Source organism: Mytilus californianus, unplaced genomic scaffold (assembly GCF_021869535.1).
Source record: "Mytilus californianus isolate M0D057914Y unplaced genomic scaffold, xbMytCali1.0.p SCAF_6, whole genome shotgun sequence".
NCBI lineage: Eukaryota > Metazoa > Mollusca > Bivalvia > Mytilida > Mytilidae > Mytilus > Mytilus californianus.
In genome coordinates, this window is record NW_026262712.1 from 9012339 (window position 1) to 9038608 (window position 26270).

The 26270-nt window shown below is 34.4% G+C and overlaps 1 pseudogene; it reads right to left on the reverse strand.

The window, feature by feature from the left end:
* Positions 1 to 25674, reverse strand: part of LOC127705503 (uncharacterized) — a 154377-nt pseudogene extending 128703 nt beyond the window's left edge.
* Positions 25675 to 26270: the final 596 nt, after the last annotated feature.

Below are 26270 nucleotides of genomic sequence, written 5' to 3' on the forward strand. Positions count from 1 at the left end.
GGTCTAAGAACTTAAAAAATTTTAATTTACCTATTCAAACCATATCATTATTATTTGCTTTGATATATAAATCAGAAATAACCAATTTAAAATGGAAAATTTTAAAGAAAAAAAATCCCTCCCCTAAACTTTTTGAACCCCGTTATGATTCATCACCCCCAAACTCAATCCCAGCCTTCCCTTTGTGGTATGGTACCTTGCAGTACAATTTCAGAGAGATCCATACACTTGAACACAAGTTATTGTCTGGAAACTAGAAAAATGCTTGTTTTTAACCCCCTTTTTGGCCCCAGATTCCTAAACGTTTAGGGCAATTATCCCCAAACTCAAACCCAGTTTTCCTTTTGTGATATGGAACCTTGTAGTACAATTTTATAAAGATCCATACACTTACACACAAGTTATTGTCCTGAAACTAGAAAAATGCTTGTTTTTTGTCCCATTTTGGCCCCTAATTCCTAAAATTTTGAGGCAATTACCCCCAAAATCAATCCCAGCCTTCCCTTTGTGGTATGGTACCTTGCAGAACAATTTCAGAGAGATCATACACTTGAACACAAGTTATTGTCTGGAAACTAGAAAAATGCTATTTTTGGCCCCTTTTTGGCCCCTTATTCCTAAACGTTTTGGGCAATTACCCCCAAACTAAATTCCAGCTTTCCCTTTGTGATATGGAACCTTGTAGTTGAATTTCAGAAAGATCCATACACTTACACACAAGTTATTATCATGAAACTAGAAAAATGCTTGTTTTTTGCCCCTTTTTTGGCCCCTAATTCCTAAAATTTTGAGGCAATTACCCCAAAAAACAATCCTAGCATTCCCTTTGTGATATGGAACCTTGTGGTACAATGTCAGAGAGATCCATACACTAACACATAAGTTATGTCTGGAAGTTACAAAAATGCTTATTTTTTGCCCCTTTTTGGCCCCTAATTCCTTAACTGTTGATACCATAACCCCCAAAATCAATCCCAACCTTCCTTTTGTGGTATTGAACCTTATGGTAAAATTTCTTGGAGATCCATTCACCTAAACTAATGTTAGAGTGCGAAAACCAATGTGTCTTCGGACGACGACGACGACGCCGGACGACGACGACGACGACGACGACAACGATGTCTTGCACGGAGGAAGCGTGCCAAAGCAGAGGCTGCCAGATCTCAGATAGCCTTTGCTAAAAAACAGGCCATGCTTCTAAAGCAGAAAGCAATGATAGAAGAACAGACTCTTTTCAAGCAAAATGAAATAAAGGCCGAAGCAGAACAAGAAGCCATCAGAGCAGATCAAGAGGCCATGCGTAAAAAAGCCGAGGCGGAGCAAGAGGCCATACGTAGAAATGCTGAGGCTGCACACCTGAAAGCTGGAATGAAACGTGAGGCCGTACGCAGGAAAACTTTAATAGAACAAGAGGTTGCACGTGCAACACGGGAAAAAGCCGAAATTCAGGCTGCTATGAACGTTCTAGAAGCACAGAGAGAAGCTGCAGCCGCAGAAGCCGAGGCTCGCATTCTGGAATACGATGACAGCCAAGCGTTTAGCGATCTCCCTGACGAAACAGAAGACCCGCTCCAGCGTGTGCAAAATTTCGTCAATAAACATCCTGTATCAACTGCTGTAAAGGAGATAACAGGACCTCAAAAGATAAAATAAATTCCTGTTAAGATTGAGCTGAGTCATGAAGCACCAGTGTTCGTGCCATCCGTGGCACTGAACTTGCCGTCACAGACATCTGCTGTCCTGCATTCAGAGACTAAGTCATCGGAAGTTACCTTAATCCCAGATCTGAGAATAGTAACTGGCATACAAAAACTAAGCCTTTCAAATGAGATCCCTGCTGAACACCAAAAACAGGGTGTTAAAGAAGCGATCCCTGTCTTACGCACAAAACAAGACGTTAAAGAAGAGATCCCTGTTTCACACCAAAAACAAGGCGTAATAGAAGAAACCCCTGTTGCACACCAGCAACAAATCAATCCTACGTCGGAGATAACCAGATTCTCCTACGTAAGGACCTGTTGTTTTCCCGGTTAACAAACTTTAATGACCAGGCAGAATCCTTCCATACATGGAAATCTAGCTTTAAAAACGTCATAGACGAATAACAAGTTTCGGACTCGGAACAAATAGACTTACTGATTAAATGGCTAGGGCCAGAGTCTGGTAAACATGCTATGAGTATAAGAGCATCAAATGCCAACAACTCTACAAGAGGCCTACAGAGATTATGACAAAGACTGGATGAGCGACATGGTGCTCCAGAAATGTTGGAAGTCTCTATCACGAGTAAACTGATCAATTTTCCAACCTTGACAAATAAGGACAACGCACGTCTCTATGAACTGTCTGATATTCTATCAGAAATAGAATATCACAAGGAAAATCCCAAGCTGGGATGTTTGCTTGCTTATTTTGACTCTTCGTCCGGGATAAATCCTATTGTGGAAAAACTGCCATATGGACTCCAAGAAAAGTGGATAACAAGGGCTTCAAGATAAAAGTCTAAATATGAAGTTGCCTTTCCACCTTTCACAGAATTCTCTGCCTTCATCAGGGAATTAGCAAATTTAAGAACGATCCTGGGTTCATTTTTGGGTCAAGAGTCACACCAAGTACAAAAGGTGCTGCGCCTAGGTTCACACCTCAGCCTGGAACAAAAACCAACGTTCACAAGACAGCGGTCGAACAACGATCTGGAGAGACTGCACAGCAACAAAATCTGTGCATAACACACAATACCGAACATTCGCTAAATGAATGTCGTGGGTTCAGAGCTAAATCTATAGAGGAACGCAGGGAACTGTTGAGGCAAAACAATCTTTGTTACAAATGCTGTGATTCGACTATGCACAGAAGTCGTGATTGCAACGCAAGTATCAGTTGCAATGAATGCGGAAGTGAACAACACACCACCGCATTACACACACATCGAGTGTACCAACCCAAAGGTGCACCGCCTTCACCGCCTAGATCAGTCGACGGCGGGGAGCCAATTGATACAGGCTACGGCGGGGAGCAACCTGAGTTAGCGGAAACCAAGCTAACCTATGTTAGTTCAACTTGCACAGATATCTGCAAAGATGGCAACAGTAGTAAATCTTGTGCAAAAATAACTTCCTGTGAATGTCTTTCACAAAAATAATCAGGACAAAGTAATTCGCATGTATGCAATTATTGACGACCAAAGCAACCGGTCTCTCGCCGCTCCTGAATTTTTCAGCCTATTCAATGTACAGGAAGAAACAAAAGATTATATGTTATCCACATGCTCCGGCAGCAAGGTTACTTCCGGTAAACGAGGAAACGGCTTTGTCGTAAAGTCTGTACAGGACAATATTAGATTCAATCTGCCTGAACTAATTGAATGCGATAACATTCCCAATAATCGGAACGAAATTGCTACACCTGATGATATATTGCAATATCAACACTTGCAAGAACTACAAAAACATATTCTCCCGATTGATGGGAAATGCAAAATCCTATTGCTCATTGGAAGAGACCTAATAGAGGCACATCACGTCCTTGATCAACGTCTAGGACCACCAAAGGCTCCATTTGCGCAAAAGTTAAACCTGGGTTGGATTATCGTTGGTGAAATACGCTCCGATAATCAACATGTTCACCTCGAACTCACTACGAAGGAAACAAATCCAAATTGCAGTGTTGTGAAACCACATACAAAGAAATTACCTGAGTGTAATAAAACCAACGCCCAGTCAAATGGAATTCAAACTGATTCGTTTAAACATTATTCCCGTTTACAAGGGCAACCGAAAACGAAATCAGCGACTTCGATCGTTAGATTTGCAGAAGCTGAAAAGTTCATTTCGGAAGCAACACCACCAAAAGTGAATCCGGACAAAGAAAACTACATCCGACAATATTCAATTCCCAAGGAAAACTTCAAATCACCTTTGGAAACGCAAGGACAGGAGGAAAGTAGAATAGACAATTCCAACTTAAGTCACAGAGAAAAGGAACATGGTACCGGATGGTCAACTGTATGCCGTAAACGTAAAGGAAAGCGTCCGTTTCGCAAGACGTCCTCATTGGATCGCATATCTGTGTCGAAAGGAGATTCTTCCATCAGAACTACAGCCATGGAGTTGGATCTTAGATCGCCGCGATCTCGTCGGAAACACCGCCTTGTCTAGGATAGAAGCTGTGAAATACCCAGCCTCCAGTTGGATTACTTCCGAGTTCATATAAGTGGAACTTTGGATTGTAGTTATATACTTAACATTTTATTTGTTTTTAATAATGGAATAGTGATGTCAGATAGACCTCAGACGTGGAGTGTTCTGAAACTCATTCATATATTGTTTATGTTTCATTGCGTACATCACTTTATGTGTTCTATACAGGACAGTATAGGAACCCGTGTTACTTTCCCCTCTCTTCTGAGTGACGAAAACTGCTCAGCAGGCTGCAAGGAACATTCAGAGGACACGTTGTCCAAAGGAACAATTCGTGGCTAACCACAGCGTCTGTAACCTAATGTAAAATGCAGAAAAATAGTTCATTTTTCAGGTTAGTACTGAAAAGAAGCACAATTATTCAAAATGTTGCTCCAGATCCTGTCTCTAGGTCCTGAAGATGCGTGTAAGAAATTTCAGAAAAAACTTTTTGGCAAATAGATTTTAATCAGTAATTATAAAACACATTTAATGACACAATATGTAAAACTCTCTTTTATTTACAAAATAAAGTACAAGCAAATACAAAATTTACAAGCTCTAACGCATTCTACAGAAATATTCCAATTTTTTACCTGCACTATGTTGAAAAAAATCAGAATGCACTCATATTAGCTAAATTTTTGTAGTTTTTGCTGCATATGACATAGACCACATCAATATATAGAACACCATAATATGGTACTGTATATTCAGAAACTATTTCCTGCAATCTATTGCGACTTATTAAGAATGGACAAAATGCTAGATTATTTACTGCAATTTCGAGAAAGCTGCATACAAATATATGTATTAAATTAAATATCAAAATGCGAGTTCTTGTCATTGTGATACTCACATTAGTACAAAGGTTGCAATTATTTTTAAATTAACAGTTCTTGTATGTGTATTCTATCCATTTAAATCTGATAACAAATGTTCAAGGGGCTTGCCAATCTTTTTCAGAAGAAAACAATTCTTCAAATTCAATTACTCATCTTTTAGTGAATAAAAAATTATAAAATATAGAGCCATTCTGTACAGATTTATAAGAGCCTATCACATTAAAATATCATAGCATATTCGTCTTTTAAAAAACATCCATATTTGAACATCATATGCATGTAACAATACATTGCTTCGCTGAGCGCAGCTGGATACGACCGCAGATGTCGAACCCTGAAAAGTTGTGGCCAAAATGGACACAATATTCACACTTGAAATAGGTCTGAATTTGGATTGTAACTAAATTTTTGACACATAATAGGTTTCTGACGCAGAATAACTGTAGTCAAAAAACTTCAAATTGGTTATATGATTTGAATTTATATTCATTTTTTCTTTTGTGCAATACACTATGCTGTTGCGAATTGACCTCCTTCCCCCGAAAAAAAAAAATTTTACCCCGGTTTTTTTGCTTTTGTGCAATACACTATGCTGTTGAATATTGTCCCCCCTCCAATTTTTTTCACCTCCCCCTTTCCCTTATTCCCAAAAAAACATATTTCCCTTAAGATATAGTCAGTATCTCAATTCAAATTTCTAATGGAGTTTGCAACCATAATTACCCATTTAAATACATCATAACAGTTTTAAACTATAAAATGACATACATAGTCATGGCAAAAAATTAATATTAATTATTAGTAACTGCTACAAATAAATTGACAGCTAATCACTTCAAGACAATCATCATTTCTTATTACATAATTTACAAGCAGTGTAAGGGAGGTAATCAAACAGTGTTCTTTAAATTGATTTGGATAACCTCCCTTACACTGCTTTTAAATTGTCTCAATTATCCTTTAACCAGAAAAACCCTTGTGTTTCCCCTTTTTTTGCCCCTAATTACTAAATGGTTTGAGCTATAACCCCCCAAAGTCAATCCTAACCATCCCTTTGTAGTATGGAAACTTGTGGTATAATTTCAGAGATATTTAACACAAGTTATTGTCTGGGAACTACAAAAATGCTTATTTTGGGCCTCTTTTGGGGCCCCTAATTCCTAATCAGTTGGGACCAAAATCCCAAAAAACAATCTCAACCTTCCTTTAGTGGTTATAAACCTTGTGTTAAAATTTAATTGATTTCTATTTACTTATACTAAAGTTATTATCCGGAAACCATTTGTCTTCGGACGACGCTGACGACGACGACGACGATGCCGACGCCGGACGACGACGACGACAACGACAACTTCATACCAATAAACGACCAAAAAAAATAAATTTTGCAGTCGTATAAAAAAATACTGTGAATTATTACGAAAATATGATACTTTAGAAGCTGTCATAGAAAATTGATCTTAATTTGCTAACATTTTTAAATTGTGAATATTGGTTTTTGAACTATAAAATATGATTTTTAGGGCAAAATGTATGTCTGCAAATTCTATTCCCTGTGCATTTGTACAGTCGAGTGTTCGGATAATAACTTCACAATATCTGTATGTTCATTTTCTAAGGCTAACTCCATTGGAGTTTTACCATCTTTGTTACAAATATTAACATCAGCATTCTGCATTAATAATGCTTTAACAATTTCTACATAATCCTCTTTAGACACTGTCATCCTTTTGTTTTGTATTCTTAATAACACTCTTTCAAAACCTTCCTCGAAAGAATTAGTAAATTTACCTTCAATACCCACAATACAACCCCTACATTTGGAGGCAGCATGTAAGGGAGATTCCTTCTTTTTATTACAAAGGTTAACATCACAATTGTTGTCTAACAATGATTTTACAATATCAACATGCCCCCATTTTGAGGCTACAAACAAGGGGGATTCCCTCTTTTTATTACAAAGATTTACATCACAATTTTTGTCTAACAATAATTTCACAATATCAACATGCCCCCATTTTGAGGCTACAAACAATGGGGATTCATTTTCTTTATTACAAATGTTTATATCACATCCGTGCTCTAACAATATTCTAAAAATATCTATATGATTACAACGTACTGCTAAATACATTGGTGAAAGCTTGCACCAGTCATGCAAATCAATATCACAGTTTTGTTTTAAAATTAATTTAAAAATATCTGTATGGCCAAAAGCTGTGGCTATAAATAAGGGTGTCCCTATATGAGTGCCACTGCTTGAATCTTTATTAATTTTCTGCAGTAATTTGCCAAATTCAACAAGCATCTTGTGACGCTCATTATTGATATCGGAATAAAAAATATAATTGTTAAAATGGGCAGAAAGAAGTTGCATTGCTGGCAAATCCGAATCTAAAGAATGCTTATGCTTGTGTTGTTTATCTATGTCACCATTGTTTTCTAGCAATAATTTTACTGTTTCAAAACAACCCCCACCGGCTGCATAAGCTAAAGGAGTCAAATCAAAATCATCACATACATTAACATTCATCCCCATATCTACCAAGACCTGTACGACATCAGTATAACCTTTGGCTGCAGATATTATTAGTGGTGAAAATTCAGTGTTAGATAATGATAGACATAAATCACGACATTCCTGGTCTTCAGATAAAAATTTGAGAAACTGCCGACGAAATGTTCTGTATCTTAATTGATTATGCCAAAATATGTTGGCAAAATCACCTGATTTTGAAACATGAAATAAACGTTGGAAGTACTTTGCTTCTTTTTCCACTGGGATTTTTATCATATATTCATCTGTTTTTTTTACAGATTGTAACTGGAACCGTGTAAATATAACTGGGTACATACAGTGAGTAAGAATTATGTCTAGAATATGTTCACCATAAAAGGAAACAAAAATATCAAAAAGTTTGTCATGCATTATCATATAACTAGATCCGATTTTCTTCACATACGAATGAAGAAAAATGTCTAAGTGTTTTCTTACAACTTTGATATTCAGTTGGGTTGACATCTCACATTCTTCCGCAATGTCACTAAGTATAGTTTTAACACCAGATGTTGGGGACAAACTTTCATCGGTTATACAGTTGTTATAAATTACAAATAGTGCTAAGACAGCAAAAGACGTTTGATCTTTTTCCTCTTTCATTAAAGTCAATTCTTCTTTGATAACTTTCACAGGCTGTGAGAAAAAGTCTTTAATGTTTCTATCTTTTTCAGTAGCAAATATTTGACAAAGAAGGGGAAAGAAATCGTATCTGTTAAAAAAATTTGCTTTTCTGAGGAATTCAGCATATTTAACTCCTATATGAGCTTCTGCAATAAGAAAACGTTCATTGTCACATAAGCTATATTCATTTGACAACATATCGAAGTGTGTTGTGAACAGAAATTGCACATCTTTGAATTGATAGAAAATATCTGACCTACTTGACACCAGTATTATAACATTTTCACACTGTTTGATTTTGCTTAACTCTGTACCTAATTTTTTCCACTTTTTAAGAAGATCATAATCTAGTGAATATTTACCACAAACATCATCAAAGACAAACACTTGTTTTTCTGATTCATTATAATAATGTGTGATGTCTGTGGGAAAGTTTGAAGGTACCATTTGGTAACCTTCGTGTCGATGTAGTAAGAGAGCAACCTGATGAGCAGCAGTAGACTTTCCACAACCAGATGGTCCAATTACAGCTATGAAATTACTCTTTTTGGTCACCTTTATCAACTCTTTTATGGCATTTGTTTCAACCATTTTTATTTCTATTTCTTTCCAATCTTCTATAATTTCTTGATGAATATCTGTAATATAATGTTTATTATGATTAAGTTATTAACGTCCTATGGATATTGTGGTTTTACCATATAGAAAGACAAACTAGGAAAACACTTAAGGCATACGTCTATGCACCAGGTATTTGAAAAATTAAGGAGAACTATTATCTATATCACAAGAAATCAAATCAACAATGTCAACTGCATTCATTCAAGTGGAATAGTGCACAGACATTCCAATTACTATACAACAAATATAATCTAGTAAAGGCTTAAAAGACAATGGCCAAACTCTGTGAAATTTGCTAAAATTGAATATTTCAGGGGTATCAACATCTGAAATGGGCTTTCAGCCATTAATTTTATATAACCATTGTGTCTAGTTGACACGTGATTACTGATTGGTCAATCTGATAGATTTATACTGACTCAGGACCAAGTCTAAGGTTTGTATGCTGTTAATTCAGAAATTAATGAATTCATTTAATATTGCAAATCTCTGATGACCGTCCCAAATGTTATTTTTAATAAATTTGAATCAATAAAATTGAAAATGGAACCGGGCACTGAATAAAAGAGACAACAACCCTACCAAAGAGTAGATACATATAAATGAACTAAAATGAAGAAAATTTACAAGACTAACAAAGGCCAGAGTCTCCTGACTTGGGACATGCGTAAATATGCAGCGGAGTTAAACAGTTTGTGAGACCTTAACCCTCCCCCTATACCTCAAGCCAATGTGTAAATTGAATAAACAAACACAAAGCAAAATTCAGTTTAAAAGAAGTCAGAGTCCGATGTCAGAATAGATAACAAAAGAAACTAAACAAAATGACAATGATAAATAAGTTAACAAAGGACTGCAAGCAGTTACTGCCATGCCAGCTCAAGACCTTTACTAAACTAATTGAAAGATTATGCCATACGTAAATCAAGCACAATCCCTCCCCTTAGTGGTTTAGTATCATACCATCATAAAATATATGAGAACAATATAACAAGTATCATGCCAACGTTATTTACGTTATACGTACTTACATACACGAGCGCATCGATCAAGTTGAGGTATATAAACCCCATCAGATGGTGACAAGGGAACGTCACCATATAAAAATGGATAATGAATAATAGGAAATAAAAAATGATCTCTTGTATCGTACATTTTGGTATGAAGCTTCCGGTTGAAGATATAGATAAAAAATCAGGGAGGGCAGTGTTCAATACTAGTATTGAATCAAGTCCATATTGAATTTTTCAAATGAATAAAAAAAACACAATAATTTTCAATAAGCTTTAAATGTGTCAAAGTTAAAGGTCAGAGTGAACTGGTTTGTGAATTTGACACACCCCGATCCTATGATGCTACTGCATACAAAGTTGGTAAAATCTACTTGCTACGGTACAAAAACTATGCAATTGCTCTGCACACATATCAAACAATGTTTTACTATCTTAGGGGAAAAAGGTCAAAGTCAAGATATATGACCCCTGCCACCCCTCATTGCATGATGCATTAGAATACCAAGTTTGATCGATCTCAGTTATACGATAACAATATTGTATGCAGAACACAAAGCCGAAAGGTTTTATTATCATAGAATCAAAGGTCAAAGTCCAGGTCAGAGTGACTTGACTTTTGTAAATGACACACCCTAGTATCATACTAATTCTTACTTTTCATTCCATATCCTTTTCCGCTTGAAAGAGATGTTACTCTAAGTTGTGCACATATTTCTTTGTAACTTTCACCACCAAGTCTTACTATAGCCTGTTAAAAAAAGATTAAAAACATACTCTGAATGTTCAGACTGTTACCGTCTCTTTAAAACCATTTACAAGATACCAGTAATAAGCATAAACAAAACATTTACGAAGCATTAGTTTTCTCGTTTGAACTTTTAACATTTATTATTTTAGGGCATTTAAAACAACTATGCGGTTTGGACGATGCTCATTGGTGAAACAATACGGTGACCTAGTTTTGTTAATTTCTGTGATGTTTTGGTATCTTGTGAAGAGTCGTCTCATTGGAAATCAAACCAATTTTTTTTATATGAAAGGTCATTTGTTTTTTGTTTGAAATGATTATATTTTGTCATTTTGAACCATATTAGTGTGTACTATACAGTATGGATATGACCATCGTTCAAGGTTATACAGCGACCATAAATGCAACATAATATTGTCTCGTGTTGGAAGTTGTCTCATGTGCAATATTATCATCATCATAACCATGCATTCTTAGTTTTATAAAGACAAGAACTAACGTTTTTATAAAGTAAGTCTTAAACTTAAGGACAAATATCCCCTCTAGGGAGTCAACAGATTGTCTCAGTTCTACGACATGTTCATTTAAAGATTTTGCATTTTCTAATGCTAGTATATTTATGGTTAAGGCCATGCTAAATAAATGTTATTTTCCCTCCTCACACTGCCAGGTCATTTTTAACCTCTAGTTCAACTTTTTATAACAGCTGAATAAAAGTACAAGACTCTCTATTAAGACAATTATCAATGATGCTTTAATTTTGTAAAAGGGCATAAGCTGACAAATTTATGTTCTCTGATTTGACTCTAATTCTCATATTTGATTTATAACATACTAAAATGTGTATCCAAATTATAAGAAGTCTAATATCATGAATATAAACGATTTACAATGCATGGCACGATAATATGTATCAGGATTTGGTATGTATTTTAGTCCAGACGCCATCTAATTGACCATCGAAGTGATATCCAGAGATGACCGACGGTCATATAAACCAATTAAAAATTAAATAGAGATAGAGATAGAGATAGATAGATAGCGAACTTATGCGATTGACTTTTTTTTAGGTCTGTTTGATTAACAATTTATGATAATCATCGTTTTTACCTGTTTATAAATAAGTTTATGTGGATCGAATCATCAATCAAATGGTTCTACCTTGTTTCACTTTCAATGTTGACATTCTTTTCCATTTAATAACTGAACATGCATAACTCATGCGCAAAAAGTAAAATCACAAAAAAAAATTAACTCCGAGGAAACCCATCTCTAGCTAAAGGGTCAAATTGACATAAATACAAATTTAGTGAGGTCGAATTATTCACTTTTAAGTGAATCATTCATCAGCGATGTTTCTTATCTTTTAATGATAAAATTTATAATAGCTTATATTACAATAGTTATGATATAGATCAAGATATGATGTCAAGCAATTCTTTCGTCAAGAGGATTTGTAAGTCGTTTACACAAAACAATATCAGAAAAGCAAAACTGTGAGTACCTCGTTTGATTTTTGCAAGAAAAAGGAAATAAAACAATAAGTTGTTCCTGTCTGTCGGTCCTTTAAAGCATATTGTGTTAGGGGAAACTCTTGTCTAACTTTTCAAGTTAAATTGCAATTAAGTTGCATTCAGTTAATAATAATACAATCATTCCTATAAAATATTGCCCGATTTACATTTGCATAGATCTTTTTACCAATTTAGCATTGCTGATATATTTAACAGATGATATTGGATATGTTCCTTACGTCGTAACTACAATCCCCTTCCCTTTCATGAATGTGACCTACCGAATTAGACTATTTACCGGATTTGTTATAACATGAGCAACACGACGGGTGCCACATGTGGAGCAGGATCTGCTTACTCTTCAGGAGCACCTGAGATCACCCCTAGATTTTGGTGGGTTTCGTGTTGCTTATTCGTTAGTTTTCTATGTTGTGTCATGTGTACTATTGTTTGTCTGTTTGTCTTTTTCAATTTTAGCCATGGCGTTGTCAGTTTATTTTCGATATATTAGTTTGACTGTCCCTCTGGTATCTTTCGTCCCTCTTTTAAATATAACTGCTTTCCGTCTATTCATCTAGTTTTTATTATAAAGAACATAATCACTTCATCTGATAAAAAAATGTCTTTTAAGGGCAATATAAGAAGTCAATAGAGTATCATTTGTCATTTGGCATTCGAATCTACGATATCAAGCACTCAAGGAAATCAAGCTACAATTGAACCACGGAGACAAAATTAATACTCGAGACACATTGGACGTTGTATATTCAATAACATACCTGACAAATTTCCACCCATTGTTGCTCGAATTCAATGTCAGATATCTTCCCGTTACAATGTGCCAACTCATTTCTGTAGTATTTTATCCTAGAGATATCTGCTCCTGGACTTATATCAATGGGAACAGGAAGTGTGTCTGATATCTGAATCGGAGTTAGATTTCTTATCAGCAAAATCATCAATGTCAAATCAAAGTCACTGGAACAAACTGGTTTTTGATCTAGAGTTAAAAAAACAGCAGTTGAACAGTAAGCAGTGGAATATGTATCCCTATGAAACCCTTTGAAAATTGGGAACTGTGTTTAGCCTCCCTTTCCTTTTATTCTATTAACTAGTTCACTTGTTTTTAAAGTCATATGAAACTTAAAATTTTAAAAAATGTTGAACATGTTTTATATACTTGAATGGCTAAAATTTACTTTAAAAAAGTGAACGTGTACTTTTGTTTAAAAACAAATCCTTTATATTATCAAAATCTTCATAAATGTATCAATATTGAATTATTGAATTCCCATACACTAATTCGACAATATTTTCCCGGATGCAGTGACCTTAACTACGTGACCTCACGTTATAACTTCGACCACAACACAGGGCAAGTGCGAAGGGAAAATCGTAATGAAAGAATGTAAAAACACGTGCTCTTGGAGGCAAATATAAATAACAGATTCTTAAAGAACAAATCAAACACAAAAAATCCTTTAACAACTGTTAAGGAATAGTTTAATTAACCAATTGGAACATATGAAAACAAATAGCATGGCTCTTTTAGTCCACTTATCTGTCACGCTTTCCACGTGCTCCGTTTTTATTGTTTGTTATAATTTCACGATCCGGTAAACTTCGGTAACAAACTCGAAAGTTAATTAGCTTGCTATCAACAACCACTGAATGAAATATTATTTTCGATAATATGTTAAAGATGTGTAATTAATATAATATTAACTGTTATCGCAGAGATATGTCTCGCTTTTTTGTAATTTCAACAATGCAAATGTTAAAATTAAAATAGCAACACTTTAACATGTAAGTTTTGCAGATATTCAAAGTCAATGAACCATGACTGAAGGTACATGGCTAAACAATCTCCATGGAAATGAGATGTGCCAATGCTAATACAACTGCATACCAAATACCATTGACTTATCATAAGAAGTTCCCTTTAAACAAACCTAAACACAAACTAATACATGTAAACTAAGCAAAATTTCAAAGTCAATAACCATAACTGAGGGGGCGGGGTCAAATAATCTCAATGGTAATGAGATGTGCCAATGCTAATACAACTGCATACCAAATATCATTGACCTACCACTAGTGGTTTCCAATAACCGACCTAATCACAAACTAATACATGAAAACTTAGCAAAAGTTTCAAAGTCAATAGACTATGACTGAGGGGGCGGGGTCAAATAATCTCCATGGAAATGAGATATGCCAATGCTTATACAACTGCATACCAATTATCATTAACTTACCACTTAGTCTAGTGGTTCCCTATAAATTGACCTAATCACAAACTAATACATGAAAACTAAGCAAAAATTTGAAAGTCAATAGACCATGACTGAGGAAGTGGGGCTAAATAATCTCCATAGAAATGAGATATGCCAATTTTTATACAACTGCATACCAATTATCATTAACTTACTACTAGTGGTTCCCCATAAACTGATCTAATCACAAACTAATACATGAAAACGAAGCAAATGTTTCAAAATCAATAGACCATAACTGAGGGAGCGGGGCCAAATAATCTCCATGGTGATGAAATGTGCCAATACTAATACAACTGCATACCAAATATCATTGACTTATTACTAGTGGTTCACCATAAACTAGACCTAATCACAAACTAATACATTGTCGACGCCGCCGTCGCCGCCGCCGCCGCCGCCGCCGACTCCGGAAACAGCATACCTATGTCTCGCTTTTTGACTCCGTCAAGCGAGATAAAAAAGTGCATACAAGATTTCGTTAAACATATATGTTTGTATCGGTTCAATATCAAGCAAATCGTTTCATATGACTTTAAATTTTGTTAAATCGTGTAAACAGGTAAAGGGAGAATATACGATTTTTGGACAAAACCAATGAAGTTCAAACGGTTCTCAATAATATTTGAAGTGTTTTCGCAGATGAAATGTTGAAAATATGTAATTAATCAAAACTTTGCATTTTTGGTATAAAACGCTCCCCTGTCATGCGTTGAACCAGGTCATTTTAAAATTGCAAAATTACACATGATTTATATTTCACATGCTTTCGGATACTATCGACTCAATGAGCCTAACCGTGGACATAAGGTTATAAAACAGCAAAAGTTGTTTGTGTTTATCTAATAAATGGTAACTTAAGTAATTTTTAATGCTGTTATGGTTCATTAAGCAAAAATGTTCCTTGAAATTAGCATATTTTGCTAAAACAAAATCTCATTAAAGTGATTATTTTTAAGACATCATACTAAGATTAATATTTCTAAAAGACTTTCTTTTCAAGATTAAAGATTGGGAATGGAAATTGGAAATGTGTCAAAGAGACAACAACCCGACTAAAGAGCATAAAACAGCAGAGGCACCAATAGGTCTACTATATGGACAAACCAACCAAACCCATTGTAGTTTTTCCATCAAGTATATAATAAAATCTTTACCTCGTGGTTGGAATAAAATATTCCATTGATTTCTATTAATTTGTGAAATGTTTTTTATTTTTGATAATTCTCTAATTAGAGTTTTCTGCAACACTGCAGGATGAAACTCTTCATCAAATCGTTTTCTGACCACTGGTTCGGCCACTTCCTTCATAAGTTTGTCTAATGTGACATAATTCTGATTTTCTTTTGAACATGTTGGACGTGGTTTCTTTGAATATGTCGCCATCTGACCTGAAACATAAATTGATAGAACTTTATCAATAACAAGAATATGATTGATTGATGGGTTTTTCCATTGTTATATCGTTTAAAATAGAGGGCGAAAGATAACAGAGGAACAGTTAAACTCATAGATCGAAAATAAACTGACAACGCCATGGCTAAAAAATAAAAAGACAAACAGACAAATAATAGTACAAAAGACACAACATAGAAAACTAAAGACTAAGCTACACGAACCCCATCAAAAACTAGAGGTGACATCAGGTGCTCCGGAATGGTAAGCAGATCCTGCTCCATATGTGGCACCCGTCGTGTTGTTCAAATTATTACAAACCCGGTAAATAGTTTTATTCGGTAGGTCACATTCGTAACCAGATGCTCCGCAGGGCGCAGCTTCATACGACTGCAGAGGTAGAACCCTGAACAGTTGGGGCAAGTATGGACACAACATTAAAGCTTGATACAGCTCTGAATTTGGATGGTGATTAAATAGTTGACACAACATAGGTTTCTGACACAGAATGGATGTGGTCTAAGAACTTAAACTTAAAAACTTAAAAATTTTAAGTTGGACATTTACCTATTATGGTCCAATATACAAAATCTAAATACATGGTTAGATTCAGCATATCAAAGAACCCCAAGAATTCAATTTTTGTTGAAATCAAACAAAGTTTAATTTTGGACCCCGATTTTGACCAACTTGAAAACTGGGCCCGTAATCAAAAATCTAAGTACATGTTTGGATTCAGCATATCAAAGAACCCCAAGAATTCAATTTTTGTTGAAATCAAACAAAGTTTAATTTTGGACCCCGATTTGGACCAACTTGAAAACTGGGCCCATAATCAAAAATCTAAGTAAATGTTTAGATTCAGCATATCAAAGAACCCCAAGAATTCAATTTTTGTTGAAATCAAACAAAGTTTAATTTTGGACCCCGATTAGGACCAACTTGAAAACTGGGCCCATAATCAAAAATCTAAGTAAATGTTTAGATTCAGCATATCAAAGAACCCCAAGAATTCAATTTTTGTTGAAATCAAACAAAGTTTAATTTTGGACCCCGATTAGGACCAACTTGAAAACTGGGCCCATAATCAAAAATCTAAGTACATGTTTAGATTCAGCATATCAAAGAACCCCAAGAATTCATTTTTTGTTGAAATCAAACAAAGTTTAATTTTGGACCCCGATTTGGACCAACTTGAAAACTGGGCCCATAATCAAAAATCTAAGTACATGTTTAGATTCAGCATATCAAAGAACCCCAAGAATTCAATTTTTGTTGAAATCAGACAAAGTTTAATTTTGGACCCCGATTTGGACCAACTTGAAAACTGGGCCCATATTCAAAAATCTAAGTACATGTTTAGATTCAGCATATCTAAGAACCCCAAAAATTCAATTTTTGTTAAAATCAAACTAAGTTTAATTTTGGACCCTTTGGACCTTAATGTAGACCAATTTGAAAACGGGACCAAAAAATTAAGAATCTACATACACGGTTAGATTCGGCATAACAAAGAACCCCAATTATTAAATTTTTGATGAAATCAAACAAAGTTTAATTTTGGGCCCCTAATTCCTAAACTGTTGGGACCAAAACTCCCAAAATCAATCCCAACCTTCCTTTTATGGTCATAAACCTTGTGTTTAAATTTCATAGATTTCTATTTACTTATACTAAAGTTATTGTGCGAAAACCAAGAAAAATGCTTATTTGGGCCCCTTTTTGGCCCCTAATTCCTACACTGTTGGGACCAAAACTCCTAACATCAATCCCAACCTTCCTTTTGTGTTCATAAACCTTGTGTTTAAATTTCATAGATTTCTATTTACTTATATTAAGTTATTGTGCGAAAATCAAGAAAATGCTTATTTGGGCCCTTTTTTGGCCCCTTATTCCTAAACCGTTAGGACCAAAACTCCCAAAATCAATCCCAACCTTCCTTTTGTGGTCATAAACCTTTTGTTTAAATGTCATAGATTTCTATTTACTAGTACTAAAGTTATTGTGCGAAAACCAAGAAAAATGCTTATTTGGGCCCTTTTTTGGCCTCTTTTTCCTAAACTGTTAGAACCAAAACTCCCAAAATCAACCCCAACCTTCCTTTTGTGGTCATAAACCTTGTGTTTAAATTTCATAGATTTCTATTTACTTAAACTAAAGTTATAGTGCGAAAACCAATGTGTCTTCGGACGACGACGACGATAACAACGACGACGACGACGACGACGACGACGCCAACGTCATACCAATATACGACCGCAAAATTTTTTTGCGTTCGTATAAAAAGGGAAGGGATTGTAGTTACGACGTAAGGAACATATCCGATATCATCTATGAAACGGATATTCAATAACGGTCAACCAACTCTTGGTTTAATAGCTTCCATCTTCCATGTGAGCAGCAACCCTCTATCAGGAAATACAAGCCCGGGAATGTCGTATCAATTGGAAGATATATACTCCGTATTCAGGCGCTGCTGGAATGTTGCTACATAGAAATGAAAAGTTCACAATTAAGAAGCTCAAAACATCTATTTTGTCATATGGTTTTTTTTTCAACCGACCCTCATTGTACATTTCTAGATGTAAGTCAAGATATGGGGCAGACTTAACTGTATCTGTAGTATCCTTTATCTGTAGTTCGATGAGATAGATTTGTTCAAATTAGTCACCAAATTTTGAATTATTCAGTGAGTATTTTTTGATAATTCAAGACAATTCTACTTCAAATAAAACGGGAAAAATGAGAATATGTGAAATGGCTTAATCATTATGAAGCCCCTGATATGTGAAATACAGATTAAATTAAGTACTCAAATTTATTTGCAAGAATTATTCAAAAATAATAGGAATTCATTACTTTATATATCTGTTAAATGCAGCTCTTGTTAATTTTGTTATTTACACACATCATCGATGAAAAGTGCCACATTTATGTGAGAGGACTTACATACCATTGTAACCCAGCAGGCACTCAACGTTGAACCAACGTTGAAAATATGTTGAAATTTGGTTGTAGCGTTGATCAACATAAAACCAACGTTGTATCAACGTCGATCCTATCAACGTTTAAATCACGTTGTTGAATCAACGTTGATTTGTGGTTAAAAATATCAACGTTTAACTGTCAACGTTGAATCAACATTGAGTTTAAGTTGATGCTTTCAATGCTTTAATTGGTTGAAAATAAAACGTTGATAAAAGGTTTCTTTAAGGTCGATGACTTTAAGTGTCGACCAAAAATTTTATTTAAGATGAGATTGAACCAATTTTGTATAGTCCTTTTTGCTTTAATTTGCACTTTTTATTTATATTGGTTTACTGATGTTTTTGAATAAATTCAATAATTACTGTTGCATATATAAATTAATCTTCAAATTGCGATACAATATTTCAATAACGCGAAACAGATTTCTTTTTCCGATTGGCGCATGCGTATGAAGCCGACATTTCGAATTTATTTGCGCCAATTTGATTACCACAACAAGTTAACAGTTGCTCTAAGCAGTGCAAAGTAAGTATAATTTTCATTTATTGTTTGTTTTAATGATAGTTATATGATTATTTAATGTAAACATTAATGTAGCCGTAATTATTCGCTGTCCCAGCAAGTATGAGTATATAGTGATTTAAGCAGATCTATCGGATATAATTTATAGTTATACATGTACGTAGTTATCATTATCCAGCAGGCAAGATACAAATTTTTGAAGCATCGGGGAACACCTTGACCTTAAGATATATTTGTACATTTAATTGGGTGAGGCAACTTATAATGTAAAAACTTGAAAAAGGGGGGTGGGGTTTATGAGCAATTATTTGGTAAAAAGCTAAAGCGTATGGCAAAGTATTCTATCATTGCAGATACGTGAGAAAGGTGGATTTTTTTAAATACCATGGAACATCGTAGAAATTGAAGAATTTAATTATTCATCTGGCAAATAATTAAAACCAATTATTGAAATTCACCTATCAAACTCGCTCTTTTATATAAAAGTAAAAAGATTTACAACACATGGCATTCTTGACCTAGAAACACATTTAAAACAAACAAATTCTTTTCTCTTGATCAGAATAGATGTGATTGTCACTCACAGCATGTATTCAGAGGATTTATTAATCTTGGTATAAGTGAAGCAATACGACAGATAAGAAACACGTGTGACCATAACAAATTAATACACAATCTTACTAATTTCAAAGTTGGTATGATGCAGGTATATATGTCTCTAGTATATGATAACGCCAAAATAAATGCTTTATCAATTGACAGTATTGAATTATTACAGCACAAAAAAATCAAGGAAATAGTAAATATTCGATCCTTTAGTTTTGATATCTAAACATAACCTATATGCATGAATACGTTAATTTTATAACACGTACATCACGAAAGACTGGAATTTATTACAGTTTGAAGAAGAATGTAAACAAAGTTTCAAAGTTGAACTACTTCTTGCGTTAAACAACCATGCCGAAAGTATCTATTGATGAAGAATTTAGGTATAAAATGACATGTATCATTATAATTAATTATACGTGAATAATATTTATTTTGAATATTATTAAAGTAAAGCATTTAATTAAGATGACCATCCAAAACTTTATCTGCGGAAACACTAAAAAGTGTATGGATCTTATCATGCAATATAGGATGCGTTGTTTTATAGATGTTTTATAATAACAATTGGAGATGCTGTAAAGAAATCAGTGCTTGTTGGGCAGTATTGTATCTTAAGAGGAATAAGTGTCAAGATCTCGGTGCTTGTGGTGCATTATTGTTTCTCAAGATGAGTGACTGTCAAGATCTCGGTGCTTGCCAGTGTGGTCCATTTTTGTATCTCAAGATGAGTGACTGTCAAGATCTCGGTGCTTGTGGGGCATTTTTGTATCTCAAGATGAGTGACTGTCAAGATCTCGGTGCTTGTGGTGCATTATTGTTTCTCAAGATGAGTGACTGTCAAGGTCTCGGTGCTTGTTGGGCATTTTTGTATCTCAAGATGAGTGACTGTCAAGATCTCGGTGCTTGTGGTGCATTATTGTATCTCAAGATGAGTGACTGTCAAGATCTTGGTGCTTGTGGTGCATTATTGTTTCTCAAGATGAGTGATTGTCAAGATCTCGGTGCTTGTGGGGCATTATTGTTTCTCAAGATGAGTGACTGTCAAGATCTCGGTGCTTGTGGGGCATTTTTGTATCTCAAGAAAAGTGACTGTCAAGATCTCGGTGCTTGTGGGGCATTTTTGTATCTCAAGATGAGTGACTTAAGATCTCGGTGCTTCTGGTACATTATTGTATCTGAAGATGAGTGACTGTCAAGATCTCGGTGCTTGTGGGGCATTTTTGTATCTCAAGATGAGTGACTGTCAAGATCTCGGGGCTTGTGGGGCATTTTTGTATCTCAAGATGAGTAACTGTCAAGATCTCGGTGCTTGTGATGCTGTATTGTATCTCATGATGAGTGACTGTCAAGATAAAAAAGACTGAAAACCCATTAGCTTATTGTGAGACCTTGAAACTATGATTTAGGATTAAAATTAATTATAAAGCCCTTGATTCCCGGAGGCCGAGTTAGGGACGTTGCCGGCCCAATTTGAGAGAACAAAATGGTTGATTATATAAGGAATCACTGAAGAAGACTGGAGCAGCCCCCCCTTATGCAGTCAGATGACCCCCTTATGAAAATTGCTGGATCCGCCACTGATTCCAGAATCTTGCTGGATTCTGCAGGATAAATTTCCTGTAATGCTATAATACAAATAGTTGGACTTAAAGGGTTTTGAGCCAATTCATGAAAAAAAGTAAAATCACAAAAATACTGAACTCCGAGGAAAATTCAAAACAGAAGGTCCCCAATGAAAGGTTTTGGAAGTCCAAATTTTGTACGCGTTTTTTATTTTAAAGTTAAAGAGGGAGTTAACAATTTTGAAATGCTGCACTTAAAAGTGTTTTTTTTTTGTATATGATGTCTTACCAATAAACCCATGTCTGAAAAATACATATCGGGTAAACAGAATAAACATGCCTTTGGTGGTTCAAACTTGTTTGAAATAATAAGTGGGTGAGTATTGAAATATATACCATTGTTTTTCCACATTAAAAATGTGCGAGATTTTGTCACAATTTCTTTAAAATGTGCTCTAGCATCTTTGTCTACTAAAATCTAGTATAGGTTTTTTTTATTGAAAATATTTATTTTTTACTATCTGAACTCAAGTTTTTAAAAAAACCACATGGTCGCTCTTGATAAATTTTTAAATAAATAACAATAGCATTGCACAGAGATTATTTGTTCACATATGACAGTAGTGTTCTTTATTTGAGCTGCATAATGATATTAATCAAGTTATGATAAAGATAGTATAATATGTTGTTTTCTGTTGCAGATGCTGTAGTTACGAATGTGCAACGGAAACCACAATATGGAACTACTGTGCAAGATGCCTAAAATATGCCCCTGAAATATCTGGGAATGTGTCTAGCAGAAAGACTAATTTTTTAAATAAAATTAAGTATTCAGTTTGTGTTTTTGTTTGAAATTGTAAGATGCATATGTGAGCAACTTGTTGTACAACTACTATTTTATGTCACAAACATATTTTGTGTATGACACAACAATAAAGTTTCAGATTATCTATGCCTGGTAAGGTTAAAAGTTGTGCCTGTTCTTCTTGTCAAGTCTTGTATTATAAATACCAGACTCAGAAGTGAGTGGTCTCCTTACCAGTATTACCGAAACAAAGGGAATGACTTATTTTCCACTTACAGCTAATTTCCTAATGCTCGTAGAGTAAGACTTTGGTTAGCTTGCTTGCTATGTTTGTATAAACGTTAGCTCAAACTTTGTAATTAAGATTAACATCTGCTAACAATATAGACAGGCATAGTTATTCTGTATAAATTATATTCAAGTTTGATTGGACGTTATCCCATTAACAGTTGTACAATATACAAACAAAGCAAGCAAGCTAACCAAAGTCTTACTCTACATGCATTAGGAAATTAGCTGTAATCATAAAATGTAGAGAAATATAAAAAGGGAAATATTCGAACAAGCAGAAATCTCATTGAAAATACACTGACAACGGTTCAACCATCATTCGACCTGATTTCAACATACACTTACCACAGTAAAAACAACATTCGACCTGATTTCAACATACACTGACCATAGTTCAACCAACATTCGACCTGATTTCAACATACACTGACCATAACTCAACCAACATTCGACCTGATTTCAGCATACACTGACCACAGTATAACCAACATTCGACCTGATTTCACCTTTCATTGACCACAGTACAACCATCATTCGACCTGATTTCAACTTTCTTTGACCACAGTTCAACCAGCAATCGACTTGTTTTCAACATACACCGACCAAATTTAGACCAAAATTCAACCTATTTTCAACGTTGGAAGCTGACGTTGAATCAACGTTATGTTTTCAACGTCATATCAATTTTCAATCCAACACTACTTTTCAACATTGATTCAACGTTAAAATCTGACGTTTATTCAATGTTGAATCAACGTTGTTGTGCCTGCTGGGAAGGGATCATTTTTTACATTCAATTGGTTGATAAGCCAATAGAATGTACATATCATTAGATAGTATTTAAACCGTACGTTTGTTTCATCTACTGATAATACACATAAAAGAACTAGGCTTATAATTTTGTGCGCAAGCATTTGTTTCGGCTACACAAAACAGGCTTACGATAGTAATGTATTTCTTATGTGTTTGACTATTAATATTGTCAATAATTCAATGTTTGATTGTTCAGTCAAGTGCCACTAAGGGAGAAAATATTAGTATTATGACCTGTTCTGAAATAATATCAATAGCATTACCCCTTAAAAGATAGAACACCAATTAAATGAAAGTTACGGATAGTAAAATATGTGATGTTATCTAAAATATTGAAGGTGCTTGGTATACAGGAGGGACTTCGTAGGGTACGGTATTCATCAGTTATGTACAGATTATACAATCAAAGCGGAAGGTATCCTGATATACTTGATTACAGGGAAGGTTACATAGCTTGTCTGGATTGCGGAACAGTTTTCATATTCTAGGGGATGGTCAGATCATAAACAGAGAGTTTGTAGAAAGAACAACTCTCATTGTCCTCCTGGTGACAGGAGATAAAGTAGAAGAAACTCAGAGCAGATTGTCCGTTACCGTTTGTGGTGAAAACGACTTCATGAACTTTATGAGGGATAGATCAAAAAAGGTTCGTGGTCAATACGGATAACTGGGATAAAAAGGGCAATAACTGGGTCGTCTTCTATTTTCCTGCATCGGGTTCGACAGAACTGTTCGTCTCACATGGCCAACAATCGAAAACTTAACAACGATATTTTAGAAATGTACTCCTTCTAATGGTACTTTTTTTAAGATGCAAATTCAATCCGAAATCGAGATACATGTGGACTATATAATTCCAAATGAGGTGTCTAGTTCAAGATGAATGATATTTACAAAGATTTTTTCTGCAGATAACTTGGATGGTAACGATAGCAAATTCGGCTGGATATTTCAGTAAGCAAAATAAATAAAGCGAAAATTACAGAGAATGATATAAAATAATAGAAATAAAAGAAGAACAATAAAGTAAAATAAAATAATTTTTTAAAACTCTTAAACTCCCGACATGTGGGTGTAGCAAGTTTCTCAAGTCGTCAATCGAATCTTGGATCTGAAAGCGTGATAGAGAATTTCAAGGGTTCTGGATGAAAGTATAGTGTATATCAATAATAAAATTGCGTTCCGGATTTAGGGTGTCGTGACTCATACGTACCACTTTTGATTCTTAGTGGTACTATAATCTGATTGATTGATGTTAGGATTTATTTAAATATTTGACATTCTAGTGAGGACTATCAGGGACTATTTACCTGACGAATTCTATGACAATGAATGATTTCCTGGTTGATTTTTAGAACAGGTTCCAGGTTTATAAATCTCCGTCAAATATGTATCAGTATTAGTACACTGAATTAGAAAGTTATAGACGACAAAAAAAATGTTTTAGAAAATTGACTAAGAAAACCTAGATATTTTTTTTGGTATTTATCTAATAGTTTCAAAACATATTTTCTAGAGATGACCTAGTTACTAGAATCAACCAAAACTGCTCATCGGTTAAAACGTTAAAAAAACTATTTACCGGAAGGACCTATTGGCTTGTTGTTTCTGTATAGTATAACAATTATTTGGCCGATATACAAGTATTAACGATTATTCCAAAGTTACCACTTATTTCTTTTTCTTTTGTATCTTTTCTTTACTTTATTTTATTTCATTTTCCTTTTCTATCTTTTCTTTATTCTCGTTTTTTTAAACTATAAAGTGTTAGCTTGACTTATTTTAAGATGTCCTTTGACAACGTAATACTGCCATGCGTACTGTTGGTACCTTTTTATCATCTTTAAACTCACTTTTTGTAAATTAATGCTATGAAAATTAGTCACGATGTTGCATTATAATATTAAATATGTGGTATAATATTAGTGAATTGAATATACATTGTAAACAAACAAAACAATCAATACACAAATCCTGACCCAAACTCCTGTACTTTCTGATTTAATAGATCGAGGTACACGAAAATAACGTTACGTCATTGGTTGAATTTCCATTGGTAAGAATGTATTAAACCAATGACAACGTAGTTTTTGTGCATGCTTTTGAAAATATTACCCAAAATGCATTAGATTAAAAAACGGCAATCATGAAAGGAAGAATCCGGTTTTATCAAAATAATAATCATCTTCCTCGTTTATATCATTGTTTATTTCCTTTGTCATTCAATTAACTATAGTACGTCTACTTACCAATATAATGTCGTCACAGAAAATCATCAGTTTTGCGATCTTTTCATTCACTTAAATTCGTCTTAAATTCTTTAAAACAAACTGTTTTAACTATTTCTCTGGTAAGAGTTAGCCATTTTTACGATCGGAAATGTGTCACTGTTGAATAGTAAGGTATAAAACAAACTCGGCCTTTAATAAACTCGACCCATCATTAACTATATAGAAATAACATCAATAAACTCAGTCTTTGTTTGTATATTTGTTTTGTGTTGAGTTTATCTAGTTGGTTTTTTGTTGAGTTTATCTAGTTGGTTTTTTGTTTAAATTTTTATTGTTTTTTCATATTTTTAACAACTATATATACAAATTAACGAGATAAAATCTGAAGAAAAAAAACAATTTGCTATTTAATATTAATTCCAAGTTTACTATCCACAGCGGTATATATATATATATATATACGGTATATATATATATATATATTGGTCTTTTGGAAAATGTTGTTTGTGCTGTATTTAGACCCCTCTACCAAGAAATTTGTTTTGCATGCACACGTATAAAAATTGCGGTTTTTATCCAACGCAACCATAGGTTTGAACGTTGTTTTCAATTTAGACTTGTTTATATTTTTTCGTTTGGGCTTGTATTATATTTGCCTTTGGGTTTATATGATCC